Below are 15,797 nucleotides of genomic sequence, written 5' to 3'. Positions count from 1 at the left end.
AGTTCCTACCTTCTCAGTAGGAAAACTCAAGGCGGACTGTGCCACCACTCTCTTTAGTGAGAGACTTCCCAGGTTGTCGGACTCCCTCATCCAGACGAAGTACGATGCCTGGACTAGGCTCGCAAGATCCCTTTCCTCTATGACTATGGCGGAGGTGACGGCTCTTGTATACCAACAAGAGCCGTTGTTTAAGGTAATGGCTAAAGGTCTGCTGCACACCATGCAGTGTGACCTTTACAACTTCCTAATAGCCAGGAGGAATTGCAGGAAGCACGTTCTGGCGGAAGCTACAATCCGCCATGAACCAAACAAGCTGATAGCTTCCTCAATTTGCGACGGACCTCTTCCCAGCACCAGTGGTAGCAGAGGTTCTACATGAGGCTTCGAAAGTCAACCAATGCCTCAAAGTCAGATGGGGACTGGTAACGAAGCAGAGACAGGAATCTTCTGGTCCAAATCAAAGGATCAAGAAGAAACCAAGGAAGTTCTCTCCCTTCCAGCCTCCTCAGCAGACGTTGGTTCAGGCAGTCCCAGCACCACAAGGGCAACTACCGTCGAAGGGTTAACAGCAATATCTTGTACTGACCTCGCAGTCCCAGCAACCCCAACCCTCTACTTCCTTTGCTGTCTCTCTAGCCTACAACTCCACCTATGAAAGCCAGAACTTTCAAGCTTTCAATAGGTTCGCGAGATGTAGCAGAGCAAGAGGTGCCTCTCGGTTCAGAGGGTCCGGCAGGGCTGCAAGCAGGGGAAGAGGTTTCCGAGGAGCAAGAGGTGGCCGCCCCTCGGCAAACCAGCAGTGAGAGTCCCAAGGTAGGAGGGAGACTGTACCTCTTCCGCCAGCGGTGGTTGGTTTCAGCCCTTGAGCTCAGAGTATAGTGACCAAAGCCTAGGTTGGAGTTGGCTAGAGGGCCCTCCTCCAACCAACAGATTCTATCAAGCACCAACAACGGAATTGGTAGAGTATACCCAAGACCTCCTTCTCAAAGGAGTAGTCTCAAGAGTCAACAATTTAAAATTTCAAGGACGCTTGTTCAGCGTGCCAAAGAAAGACTCGGAAAACCGAAGAATCATCCTAGACTTGTCCCATCTGAACTTATACATTCATTGCGACAAGTTCAGGATGCTGACCGTTTCGCAGGTACGGACCTTACTTCCCCGTGGGGCCGTCACAACCTCTATAGATCTTACAGATGCCTACTATCATGTTCCCATAGCCAGACACTTCCGTCCATTCCTAGGCTTCAAACTAGGCAACAGATCCTACTCCTTCAAAGTAATGCCATTCGGGCTCAACATAGCCCCCAGGATCTTCACCAAATTGGCGGAAGCAGTAGTGCAAGAGCTAAGGAAACAGGGAATAATGCTAGTGGCTTATCTGGACGATTGGCTTATTTGGGCAAAAAACCCCAAAGAATGCAAGGAAGCAACGGTCAAAGTAATCAAATTCCTGGAACAATTAGGTTTCCAAATAAACAAAACCAAGTCCAGACTAACACCGGAATCTCGATTCCAGTGGTTAGGCCTTCAGTGGGACTTACAATCGCACACTCTATCAATTCCGTCGTTGAAAAGGAAAAGAATAGCAAGAGCTACCAAGCAATTTCTCAAACAACAACAAACATCCCGGAGGTACCAGGACAGGATCCTAGGCTCACTCCAGTTTGCATCAGTCACAGACGTTCTGCTCAGAGCCAAACTCAAAGATATAAACAGAGTATGGCGTTCAAAAGCGAATTGCAGGTCACGGGACAAACTAGCTTCTATCCCGGCGATCTTACGAAAACGTCTCCGCCCCTGGACGGAGACAAAGAATCTTTCAAAAGCAATTCCTCTACAGTTTCCTCCTCCATCATTAGTGATCTACACGGATGCCTCACTAACAGGATGGGGAGGATACTCCCAGCACGAAAAAGTTCAAGGAACTTGATCGTTAACATTCCGCCAGCTACATATCAATGTACTGGAAGCCATGGCAGTATTTCTCACACTGAAACGACTCCGTCCACCCAAGAACTCACATTTCAAACTAGTTCTGGACAGTGCAGTAGTAGTACACTGCATCAACAGGGGCGGATCCAAGTCAAGCCACTTGAACCACGTCATGATAGCCATCTTCTCTCTGGCAAACAAAAACAAATGGCACCTGTCAGCCACTCACTTGGCAGGGGTCAAGAACTTAGTAGCAGACGCTCTATCTCGCTCCGTTCCGTTGGAATCGGAGTGGACACTGGACAGGAGTTTGTTCGATTGGATCAGTCTACAAGTCCTCGGACTTCAAGTAGACCTCTTCGCCACGGAGTCAAACCACAAACTCCCTTGTTACGTGGCACCCAACCTCGATCCTCTAGCATATGCTACGGATGCAATGATCCTCGATTGGAACAAATGGAAGAAGATGTTCCTCTTCCCTCCGGTGAACCTTCTCATGAAAGTTTTAAACAAACTCAGGACGTTCAAGGGCCAAGTAGCTCTAGTAGCTCCCAACTGGCCCAAGAGCAATTGGTTCCCTCTACTTCTAGAGTTGAGACTCCGACCCCTACGGATTCCCAACCCCAAACTAACCCAGTTAGTGCAAACTCGGACTGCGTCCGCTTCCTCAAGAATTCAGAAAACCCTAACTTTATGGATTTTCTGAAATTCACAGCTATGAGGAATGCAGAAATTGATCCCCAGAATATTTCATTCTTGGAATCAGATAAAAGAGAATCTACCCTGCGTCAATATGATTCATCTGTTAAGAAATTAGCAGAGTTCCTTAAGGTGTCAAACTCTCAAGTCATGACAACGAACCTAGCCATAACTTTCTTCAGATCATTGTTTGAGAAAGGTTTAGCAGCAAGCACTATCACTACGACCAAATCAGGTCTTAAAAAGATCTTCCAATTTGGTTTTAGCATAGATCTTAAGGATTCGTACTTTACATCCATACCAAAAGCTTGTGCTAAATTAAGACCATCAACGAGACCTAAAACAGTCTCTTGGTTCTTAAATGATGTCCTCAAACTGGCCTCGGACATTAACAATGACTCTTGCAATTATATATCTCTCTTGAGGAAAACCCTATTTTTATTAAGTTTAGCCTCAGGAGCTAGAATATCAGAACTGTCAGCCTTATCAAGGGAACCGGGTCACATTGAGTTCCTTCCCTCAGGGGAAGTCCTCTTATCCCCAGATCGTCACTTTCTAGTCAAAAATGAAGATCCACAGGACAGATGGTCCTCGTGGAAAATCCTACCACTACCTCAAGACATCTCCCTTTGTCCTGTCAACTCATTAAGAGCCTACCTAAGTAGAACAACTCTGAAGTCTTCAGGTCCGTTGTTCGTTAGAAAGGAAGGTGGTACATTATCCCTAAAAGGGATCAGGCAACAAATTTTATACTTCATTAAACAGGCCAACCCAGAGTCCTTTCCTCGGGCCCACGATGTTAGGGCAGTGGCCACATCTATTAATTATTTCCAACATATGAATTTTGACGATCTTAAGAAATATACAGGCTGGAAATCTCCGACAGTTTTCAAACGACACTACCTAAAACCCTTAGAAGCCCTCAAATTTCCAGCAGTGGCAGCTGGAAACAGTTTCTCCTGACTCTTAATAATTCTTATAACTTCTCATAGCCTTCCCTTCTGCCTGCCCCTTTGCACCCTTACTTAGTTTAGTCGCCTCTATGTATTCTGTTACCTTGAGTATTGCTGTTGTTCATCATTCTAGTTGGGATTCAGTTCCATTGTTTATGTATAGTCAACTTATGATCCTGTCTTTTGCCTACCCTGTATATAATTTACTTGTTTGCTAGGCTAATTAATTTTAAGTTCTAAACCATATTTAAGGATTCATACTATTAACCTTAATTGTAAGACTGTAATTTAAGTTGATCATTATACTATTAACCTTACAGGTGTTTATTTTTACCTTCTTATTTATCTGTACTGTCCCTCAAGCTTGGTGTTTTAGCATTCTCTGGTACTATTTCACAGGGCGACACAGGTTAAGCCCAGAAAAGGGATTTTGATGAAGGAAAAATCTATTTCTGGGCAACGACCTGTGTCGCCCTGTGAAATGGTTCCTTTGATACTATTTCATAGGTATAAATATTGCTATTCATCCTAGAGAAAAAAGAAACAATATAATGCCAAGATAAATGGCTCGCTCACCTCTAATAGAAGTGTCGGTATAGGAAGGAGCGAGTGGAATCACTACCAGAGGTCCCTTGCCATTTAGCTTCTTCCTTCGACAAAACCCCCAACTACGGAGGAGCCGTGCTACAGCTCCCGGTACTCTCTACTACTACCGTGAGCGCCTCCGACGCCTGTGACGTCATTCCTGAAGATAGCCTCCAAGCTTGGGGTAAGCTGGGTGAGGACAATCTAACTACAGGGTGGGGTTTCACAGGGCGACACAGGTCGTTGCCCAGAAATAGATTTTTCCTTCGTCAAAATCCCTTTTTTAGAATTCTTCTTCTGTCTTAATATTACGTTACGTATATGTTTCATTATAGCTGTCAATAACTCGGTATCTCCATTAGGTAAAGATAGAATAAAGAATAGAAATGAATGGTTATTATACTGTTTGGTAGTTTCATTAGTGAAAGAGAGATACTAATGAAAATTTATGGCTTACTGTGTCCTAGGAAGAGTGATTGCTTGGCGTTCGTTCGGTACTCGTAAGAGCTGAATGTAAACAAACGATTAGAAGGTTTTTTTTTTGTTTTGTTTGTGTATTATAGTTAATGATTAATTAATAATTATTTGAAATGATACATTTTATTGGCATATTTTAAGCTTTTAGCTTCTTAGGTTTAGATGTCAGAATCATAGACTAGGCTACAGTAGCAACCGCTAACATAGGCTAGGCTTATTGCTAAGGGACATAGGCTAAAGTCCTAATATATGCAGTAAAAATGGGGTTGAACATTACATGCAGTGGAATATTACTCAAGTATGTAAAGTATTTTGCCTTTTTGGAGTCATATTTCTTCCGTTGGATCGGCGTCGTAACCCTAGAACATGTGTTGTAGGCCTGGAAATAAAATTTACTTGGTATGTTTTTGTAGGGCTTGGAACGGATTAAGCATTTTACATGTAAAATGTGGTTCAAGATACGAAAAACTCATGATACGAAGGCCGCCTCGGAACGGAATAATTTCGTATCTCGAGGTACCACTGTATTAATGTTTGGATATAAACCCAGTCCCAGCTATATAGAGGTACCTCGAGATATGAAAGGCTCAACTTACGAAAAACTCGAGATACGAAAGCTGACACGAAAAATTTTACTGCTCTACATACGAAAAGTTTTCAAGATACGAAAGGTTTCTGAAAGTCTGAGATTCGCCTGATAACAATTTTGAAACTCACGCCGCACACCGCCATCTTAGTGCTAGTAGACTCACCACCATCCTCCTGCTCTCCCATTGGTTCCTGATGCTAGCCAAGCCATGAGATCCTTCTCTCCTATTGGACAGCATCCCTCCCATCATGCATCTTACGTGGTGGTGTGCCTTCGCTCGGCCACTTCGCACCCTTAGCTTTATCGTACGTATGTGGCATTCGTTCGGTCCAACGATTTTGTTTAGTATCGTAAATTCGTTAGTGATTTCGTTGTGCTACTTCATCGTGTTGTGAGAACCTAATTAGTATACGTACTACATACGTAACTTGATTACGTACAGTACATATAGTCATGGGTCCCAAGAAAGTTGCTGAAGTTCACAGAAAGAGAGAATGCTTTCTATGGGGACAAAGATGGAGATGATAATAAAAAAGTATGAAGCTGGCTTGCGTTTGAGTGTGATCGCTAAGGAATACAGCCGAAATCCGTCGACGATAGGCACCATCCTTAAGCAGAAGGAAGCCATCAAAGCAGCTACACCTTCCAAGGGCGTGACTATTTTGTCCAACAAGAGGAGCCATGTGCATAATGAAATGGAAAAGCTGCTTCTTGTATGGATCGAGGACAAAGAAATCAACGGTGATATGATAACCAAGACGGCAACCTGCCAGAAGGCCAGCGTTATTTTCGGCGATTTGATTGCCCAAGCTGAAGACGACGGCGGAGAGGGGACATCAACGGCAACCCCAGAGTTCAAGGCTTCTCATGGGTGGTTCAAAAAATTCCGTAAACGGACTGGCATCCATTCGGTGGTGAAGAAATTGAAATTACGTAAAGTATAAAAAAGTAAAAAGAAATGTAAAAATCAAAAAAAGACCAAAATAAATTTTAAATTTTAATTTTTAAGTTTTTTTGTTAAAGAAGTTAAAGTGTTACCAGTTTTGTTAATGTGTTTTGTAAAGTTTAGTTTGTTTTTCTGACATTTTTTTATGTGTTTCATAAAGTTAAGTGTACGTATCTGCCGTTTGTCCTCCTCCTCCTTGCCGCCACTTTTGGTTGATAGCCTCACTCGAAAGGTAAGCTTCCACATTTTACGTTACAGTAATAATATTTCTTGTACACTAATATACACTTTATTTACAGGTTTTGCATTTTTATTATTAAGTTACATATTGAATGGTCCAAATTGCTGTAGTATTTCATTGTTTATAGGTCAATTTACCTTTATTATGAAATTTACTGGGGTGTTTTTGGAGGGCTTGGAACGGATTAGCCATTTTACATGTAAAATATGGTCCAAGATACGAAAACCTCATGATACGAAAGGCGCCTTGGAACGGATTAATTTCGTATCTCGAAGTACTACTGTAGTATCTTTTCCTATTTATCAGGTCCAATAAATTTTGAGCAAAAGTGGAAAAATTCCACAAAAATTAATCCAAACAAATATTATGATGACACATGGGACTCTTGGACACAAACCCGGTAACAAATTCTTGGGGTTCAAGAGCCCCTTCACCATGTCAAGGTGGTCCCAAGATGAAGGAGAGCAATGTAGGAAGAAACCCTGAGAATGCAGCTGAGGGACAAAGGGCCATGCAAAAAATATTAGTGGAATCTGTAGTGTCATCTGCAATCTGCAAGGTAATACTGAAGGCTCTTTGCACTATCCCTACCGCCCTAGCTGAATTTACTTTTAATGAAACAAAGCAAATAATTGCACATATTAAAATTACTAAATCCAAAATATTATTTCATTTGAAACAAAATCCTTGGGATCTTACTATGCACTTACCTCTTTCCTTGATACCAAAATTTTCTAAAGAAAGCTCAGCACTTGGTACATCTTTTTGGCCTAAACCATGACCAGCCAAACCAATATCTGAAATGGCTGTGCAGCCATTCAAGTAAAGTACTCGCAGTTGAGTTAATGACTTGCAGATGGCCTGTGTAGTAAAAATATTTCATTATTTCACTTTGAAGATAGTATAATGTAATATGTTCTAAATTCAGGGAAATACTTTCACAAAATGTGAAGTGAATAAAACCTCAAGCTTTGCTTCATATTAGTTCTTCTCAACAGAATATTATGTCACTAATAAAAGTAATATTTCACCTTTAGTATTTATCAGTATCAGTTAACAAACAACCTTTTAAGATTAAGTAGATGTCATTATATTCCCAACCACTGAAATTTTTATGATGTACCATTATCTGTCAAAATTTTTGCCTAACTTCAGCTCATTAATTTGACTTCTTATTCTACTAACCATTTCAGAAATAATGTGGCATCGTTTTTCAGGAATACTATCTTCAAGGCTATTAGTCGGACAGTTATGACATTCTAACACAATGTTTACAATACCCCACTTTAATTTATAATGTTATAGGATTTAGTCAAATTTATATACTTTCAGGAGTTTACTTTTATGATTTTTAGTTGTAGTCAGTGAAAACCCAAACAACTGAGCAAAAGTTCAGATAAGTGGACTTAACCCCTCCCCTTCATCAGTTCCCTCCTTCCTCAACCCCGGTGGTCCAAAGTTTGACTGTCAGCTCGGCCAACACGGAATCAGAGGAATTTATTTCTGGTGATATAAAGTCATTTCTCAATATCATGTGGTTCAAATCCCACAATAAGCTGTACGTCCCGTTGCTAGGTGACCAATTGGCTCCTAGCCATGTAAAAATATCTAATCTTTCGGGCCAGCCCTAGGAGAGCTGTTAATCAGCTCAGTGGTCTCATAAAACTAAGATATACTTCCTTCCTCAACCAACAAGCTCCCCCATCCCCCTTCCACACCCATCCTTCTATCACCTCTCCCTTTTCCCCCTCCAATTCTCCCACCCCCTTCTCTCTCTCTCTCTCTCTCTCTCTCTCATCCTCTCTCTCTCTCTCTCTCTCTCTCTCTCTCTCTCTCATCTGACTTACACAACAAACTGGCAAATATAAATAAATACATTGTACATTATTATATTGCATGATTTTGCCACATTATAACTCAAATGTGTATATCCCAACAATAAGTTGAGTGGTTTTTGCTTATGAACTCCACTATGAAGTTTAACCTCATTCTAATGCGTTGCCTAAGAATTGTCATGGGAAATTATATTTATGATCTTAGATTGTAAGTAAATATGTGTATGGTCGTTTTTCTGCACCTATTGTTTGATTATTCATATAATGTGAAGAGATAGATAGGACAATGGGCATAATCATTCTAAATTAGATGGTGTCAGTAAAATTGTAAACTAATTAATATTAGTTATAGAATTAATGGATAATGATACACACAAGAATTTCATCTTAATTGGCATCGCTGTCAAGGCATAGCTCATCCTCATCATCGCAATCAAAAGTGACAATGGTGGATTCCACACTGTCATGGATATTGTCAGAGGACCAATAATCCTCGTCAAACTTCATGGCTCGCTAAGCAGCACCTTCCCAAATCTCCGTGGTTGCACATTAAGAAGCTGGAGTGCAATCACACATTTGCACCAATTTTTGCATCTATGCAAATTGGCCATGGGCAGCGTGACTGTAACACACCTTCAGTGCTCAGCAACAAACCACTTTCTGGGATCTTATGCCAGTGAACATTTATAGTATATTGCTCAAATACTGTATTCAAAACTGCCAACTGAAGCAAAACAGTTATGTCCATTAACCATTGATTCATTATTACACCCAACATTTCTATGCTCAAACTATTAAACAAAATTACCATAGAATAACTATGTAGTATAAGACTTTCAGAGAGAGAGAGAGAGAGAGAGAGAGAGAGAGAGAGAGAGAAGAGAGAGAGAAGAGGTTAAGTCCACTTATCTGAACCTTTGCTCAGATATTTGGGTTTTCACTGACTACAACTTAAAATCATGAGAGTAAACTCCTAAAGTATCTACTCCTATAACATTATAAATTACAGTGGGGTGTTATAAACATTGTGTTTGAATGTCGTAACTGTCCAAATAACAGCCTTGGAGATATTCCTGAAAAAAAATGCCACATCGGGTCTAAAATGGTTAGTAGATCTTTTCCATTTTGTATAGTGTACTACTGTAATAAATTCCAAATATTCAGCTTCAAAATGATACCATAACTAGCATTATGCCATGAAAAAGTCATTTACATTTATAAAAATATATTTAAGACCAATAGGTGGCCAATGTGATGTGCCACAGACAAGTTTAAGGAAAACCACCCCTAAATCTCGAAGAGTTTGTAAGGGATTACCTAAACAGATTACAGTATTTGCTAAACACAGGCATTTATATATATAAATAAAAAGGACAAGATCTATATATTTAAAACAGGGACAAGGCTCACTCCTTGAAAATGACAGGTTTTGACGTAGGAAAAACCTATTTTTGGTCGTCACTGTTGAGTCCTCAAGGAGTTACCCTCCTATGGGCTATCCACAGCTCCATGGTGACCAGACTAATGTCAAAGAATTCTCTTTTAGCTGGTCTTGTGGCCGGGTATTGTGTCATAGTGATAAACATTATAACATGTGATAGAGTATAAATGGACCCTGGATAAGAGGGCACTTTCTCTAATCCTCAGCGAATATAAAACTCAGTTTACCGATGTCAAAACTCACAAGAAGAATAAGGGGCTATGAGCATATGCACCTGATTATATATCAGTTTAGTCAGTGTTATTTTATTTTTATTTTCTGTACTGGTTAAAGGTGGGTGTTGTTCACTGTATGAGAAACATTTGTTAGATTTTAGAAAATGTATTAATGTATTGATGATGCGTTGTGACATCATAGAAGACAAGATGGCGGCGGCGTGGGGAAAAAAACATAAACAAAAGAGAGAGGGAGAGATGCAGATGGATCTGGTGTGTTGGTAGGGTAGGAGGGAGCTCTCTGTCTTATAGGAATTTATGGGTTTTAAGTCTTGTTGTGGTGTTGTTCAAAAGCAGCTTAAAAGGGAACCAAGTAACGTGAACAGGTGGGTAGCTTGAATGATTGTTGTGTGTAGAAAAGATTAGGCTAGGAACATATTTAAAATGGTAGCACAGCATGGTTGATTAAAGATGGTCAGATCAGAGAGTGAACAAAGGGAAATAAGATGGAGAAGGGATTGTCCGAAATTTAGTGGGATACAGGACGAGTATAAAGGATGGAGAGGACAAGTTGAAGATTGGCTTGTGGTGTGTGATGAAGTGAAATATCCAGGGATAGAGATAAGAATGAGCTTAAAAGGGAAAGGTCTGGAAGTAAGAGAAGGAATCAATAGAGATGAAGTTAGGTACAGAGGGTTCAAAGATAATCCTATCCAAACTATATGAAGTTTATTTAAAAGATATGCAAATGAAGAATTAAAGCAAAATTAAAAACTACTTAAAATTAAGAAGAGAATCTAGTGAAAAGATGAGAGACTTTTTAATTAGTTACGAAAAGCCAGAGTCAGAGTGTAACAAGAGCCATGGAGAAAAGAATACTTGAAGTAGAAGCTAAGGGTTTTCATGTATTGGAACAAGCAAATCTCACAGAAGAAAAAAAACAAATGGTATTAGGAGCTTGTGGTCACGGAAAGTTAGAATGTAAAGCAGTGTCAGGGCAATGAGATTTCTGGGAGAGAGGAAAAATCAGAGATATTGGGGAAAATGGAACTGAGGTAGGGGTGGAGGAAATCCTATAAATAAAGAGAGGGAAAGTAACTATATGTGCAATATACAAATTGGAATGGCATTGAACTAAGAATTGTCCTCAGAATTTTCAAAATAGGAAGAAAACAGAAACAAAACAAGAAGAAAATAAGCAGAAAAAAGAAACTGAGCCACAAGAAGTTTATAAAGAAGTTAGTAAAATAAAGGAAGTCTTGGGAAGAGGTTGATGCTATTTTAGACTCAGGATGTATATCGAAAGTTGTGGGGAATTTTGGTTAGCACGCATTGTCATGGGTTTGAGTCAGAATAAACTTAAATTTGAAAGAAAATTGTTACAATAGTAGAAGTATTAGGGGAAATGAAGGTATCTGAGGGAAATTAAAGGTGCGATGACGAAGTTACATCTGCTGTTTGGTCATGTAAGTGGAGATAAAATAAGGAACCTAACAGAGGAAGCACAATGCAATAATGGTTTGAGAGAGAAAGAAAAGGAGGAAGTAAAAAAGTTGCTAGATACTGTGAGGTATGTAAAAGATACAAAAGAAACCCAGCTACTAGTAGGAAATCTTGGAGTATAACATTTGATGAAGTTGTGGCAATGGATGTGGGGGAGATAAGAAAGTTCTTGTTAATGGTAGATATAGCAACAAGGTATTGTCAGGCTTTATGGATAAAAGAAACCAGAAACTACTATAAAGGCACTTTTTGATGGAGTGCCTTCCAAAATATTGTCAGACATTTAGTTTGGAAAAAACCCTTCTCTGCCTAATTTAATGGGAAAAGAGAGTTCAAGTCTGACGAGCAGAGAGAAAAGTATGAAAGAAAGTATAGTAAGGGATACACTGAATGGAATGCATACGGCCAGAGAAGTGTTCATAAAAAAATTAGTCTTGCAATAAAATACGAATTACCTTGAATAAAAACATCAGAGAACATATATTTGAAGACACAGTAGTGGAGGATGAGGTATTCTATAAGAAAAAAAATGAAAATGAATGGAGAGGACCGGCTCAGGTACGTAGTGGGAGTATCAGGGAAAACGGTAGTGGTTAAACATGGGATATATTTTAAGAGCAAGTGAAGGGAATGTAGGAAGGCAGGAAGGAAAGGAGAAAATAATGAGCTGGTAAAGGAATGCAGACACAGAAGAGGCTATAGAAAGGGATGAGGTAGAGGAAATAATGGAAGATGACAAGGAGAGTTAATAGAAGGTGAGTTAATATAAGAGATACCCAAATTCAAAAAAGGAAATAGAGTCAGAGCTATAAACAATGATACAGGACAAGTAGAAGAATGGACTATATTAAGTCTGGCAGGAAAAAGATCAGGCAAATCTTGGGCTGATTCCTACAATGTACAAGACTCACAGTCAGGTGACAAGGGATGGGTTAACTGAAGGGATTATAGTCATGTAGAAGAAATTGAAGATGAAGAAGAGGTGTTGCTAGGATTTGAAAAGAAAAGTGTAATTGAAACTAAAGAAAGAAAAAGAACTACAAAGTTGGAGAGGAAACAAGGTATATTAGGAGGTACATTGGAAAACAAGCTATATCTACAAGATGGACAGTAACTAAAAAGGTAAAAGGGGGGAGAAGGATATGTAAAGCAAGAATGGTAGCTAGAGGTTTTGAAGAAGAGATGGCTGAATGGGGAAAAGACGCTCCCACATGCAATGCTGAAATTTTAGCATTTTCTTTGACAATAAGAAAACAGAAAGACTGGAATTGTTGTACTACATTAGATGTAAAAACTGCATATTTACAAGGTGACAAAATACAAAAAGGTATATTTAATAAAACCACCAACAGAAGATGGTTGGAGTGCATTATGGAAATTGAGGAAAACTGTTTATGGGCTCAAGGATGCAGCAAAAGCAAGGTATTGTAAGGTGGTAAAAAAAGTGGGGGAGTTTTGAGGCGAGAGAAGTCGACTAGAACCTGATATATTCTTTTGGAGAAAAGACAATAAATTGAATGCATTTTGCATACACATGTAGATGATTTTTGCTATGGAGGAACTGAAGGATTTTTAATTGAAACCATTGGGAAATTGAAAGGGAAATTACAAGTAGGGAAACAAGAAAGTAAAAGCTTCAAGTATATAGGAGTAATAGTGGAGCATAAGGAAAATAGATTGTCTTAATCAGTAGCAGTATATAAATTCTATAAGAGAACCAAAAGCTAGAAGATTCACAAGTAAAAGAGTGTTACGACAAAAGGAGTTAACAGAGTATAGATCAGTGGTAGGACAGTTGAATTGGGTGTCACTACGTACCATGCCAAAAACATCATGTGATGTTAGTAAATCAAGTAAAGCTTTTAAAGAAGGAATGATTCAAGATATGAGGAAGCTTACTAAATTGTGAGAAAAACTAAGAACATAATGGGAAAAGTTATAATAAATGAGTTGGAATAAGAAAAGATTTATTGGAAAGCCTATGCAGATGCTTCATTTGAGAATGTAGAAGATGGCCATACTCAATTGGGTTATGTTATATCCCTTACAGATAGTAAGAGAAGGCCCATATGGTGGAAGTCCAGAAAATCCTGGAGAGTAGTAGAATCCACCATTGAGGCAGAGACTCTGAGTGTGGGGGAGGCCATAGAAGGACTGATATATTTCAAAGATTTGTGGGAAGAGATAGTAGGAGGGAGAAAATTAGAAGTTTGTGTTAATACTAAGAGTAAAATACTAATGACTGCAATAAAATTGAGTACTGGTGTGACTAGTAAGAGATTAAAAATAGATATTGCAGCAATAAGAGAATCAATAGAATCTGGAGAAATAAAGGAAGTGAGAGGGATAAAAGGAAAAGATCAAATAGCTGATGTATCAAATAAAGCAGGAGTTTCAGGGGAAAATATTAGAAATTATGTAGAAGATAAGAAGTTGAAGAATAAAGGAGATTATAGGGGATTAGGTTGGAAGAGAAGGTGAAAAAGGTAAGTGTGATTATATACAGATAGTTGTCGACTTACGACCGCAATTGGTAACGACCAACTGGTCGTAAATCGATTTGGATGTAAGTCGGCTACCCTCTACTACTACCGTGAGTGCCTCCGACGCCTGTGACATCATTCCTTTGATAGCCGTCGTCGACACCACACGCTTTGCTTTCTTTGTGCTGTGCGATCGCCTTATTCCAGGAATTTCAAGATGTCTTCAGCTTCTGCTTCTAAGTTAAGTACTGCTTTACGGTTTCTAGGTCTCATTTTATGAAGATCTCCCTTATTTGGTGTTAGTAGGAGATAAGGTAGCGGGAGCGTCATCGTTCCCGCGCCGGCTTCTCCACCGACCGCATGGCGGTCTAGTTATTCTTTTGGTCTCCCATACCATCAGAATTACCTTCCAGCAGTATTTTTATGATATCGATAACCATTTGATATTGTTTTCATGCAGTTAGCTTGATAATTTTTAGTCTGGCCTTCACGGGGACCCCACTCCAACTGAACGTTTCGGACCTTAGCCTAGCCTAGCAGATTCCGTTTCGCTTAGGAGTTGTTATTTAGTTACGTTAGGACTGTGTTCTATCGTTTTAGTCCTTGCCCCTAGTCTCCTGTTCTCGATTTATTACGACTTACTGACCAGCGGCTTGGGTTAGGCTAGCATATCCCAATCTTCAGATTGGTGATTAGCCTACCCCTTTGGACATGCTTTCTCTCACTCTGATTTTATTTCTTCTTCCCCCCGTGTTAGCCTACTATTATATCTTGTTTGCATAATGATTATTTTTATGGAAATGAAGACCCACAGGACAGGTGGTCCTCATGGAAAATCCTACCACTTCCCCAGGACAACTCTCTATGTCCTGTTAACTCCTTGAGGGCTTATTTGCATAGAACAACCTTAAGATCCTCAGGTCCGTTATTCATTAGGGAAAAAGGTGGTACAATTTCCCTAAAAGGCATCAGACAACAAATTCTATATTTCATTAAACAGGCCAACCCGGATTCCTTTCCTCGTGCCCATGATGTTAGGGCAGTGGCCACCTCTATTAATTACTTCCAACATATGAATGACCAACTGGTCGTAAATCGATTTGGATGTAAGTCGGCCCATGTTAATTTACCGTAAGAATATTATACTAGCCTAGCCCACACTAGGGTAATCAGTACCATCTTTACCTATAGGGTAGCCTAGGCTACACTACACAGCATACTTAATATATATATGGCATAGTAATTATTAATTTCAGCTAATTCTCTAGGTTCAATGCACATTGGCTTCTGATAATTCAGTACAGAGAGAAATTGAATAACATTTAGCAAGTTAGCCTTAAGTATACGATGATGATGTTATCATGGTACATAGTATATCGTATATATATGAATACAGTAGCCTAGCCTACAGTATACTGTATACTACATATATGATATAACTTAGTAATTTATTAATATAAGCCAATTTTGGAGGTTCAATACATTATGACTATGATATATCAGTAGAGAAAAAAATTGGACAGGAAACGGGAATCGGATTCGGACCGACATCAGCATACCTAATTGAGTGATGTCAGGCTGCCGACGGCTACGTACATTTATGAAATAAAAACACAATGAATATGCATATTTTCCATGAATCTTTTAAAAGTTATACATTACTGTATCGAATAACATTCTATGTATTCTCATGTTATTGTATCATACAATACTAACAAAGCAGTCAATGTTATGGTTTAAACTCTGAGCGAATAGCCTTGTTTGTTGTTATCGTAAAATATCTAGATACTTTATTTATATGAGACAAGGTAATTTGTCATTATACAACGTGTTTTTAAGTCGAAAAATGAATTTAATACGTCTCATGAACTAAAGTATTTTTTTCGTTAACAGATTGC

At 39.3% G+C, this 15,797-nt stretch overlaps 1 pseudogene; it reads right to left on the bottom strand.

Moving 5' to 3' along the window:
* Positions 1-15,797, bottom strand: part of LOC135224773 (uncharacterized) — a 406,804-nt pseudogene that overhangs the window by 162,352 nt on the left and 228,655 nt on the right.

This window comes from Macrobrachium nipponense, chromosome 12, assembly GCF_015104395.2.
Source record: "Macrobrachium nipponense isolate FS-2020 chromosome 12, ASM1510439v2, whole genome shotgun sequence".
Taxonomy (NCBI): domain Eukaryota; kingdom Metazoa; phylum Arthropoda; class Malacostraca; order Decapoda; family Palaemonidae; genus Macrobrachium; species Macrobrachium nipponense.
The sequence above is the reverse complement of the archived record's forward strand: the minus strand, read 5'-3'. Positions and strand labels throughout refer to the sequence as shown.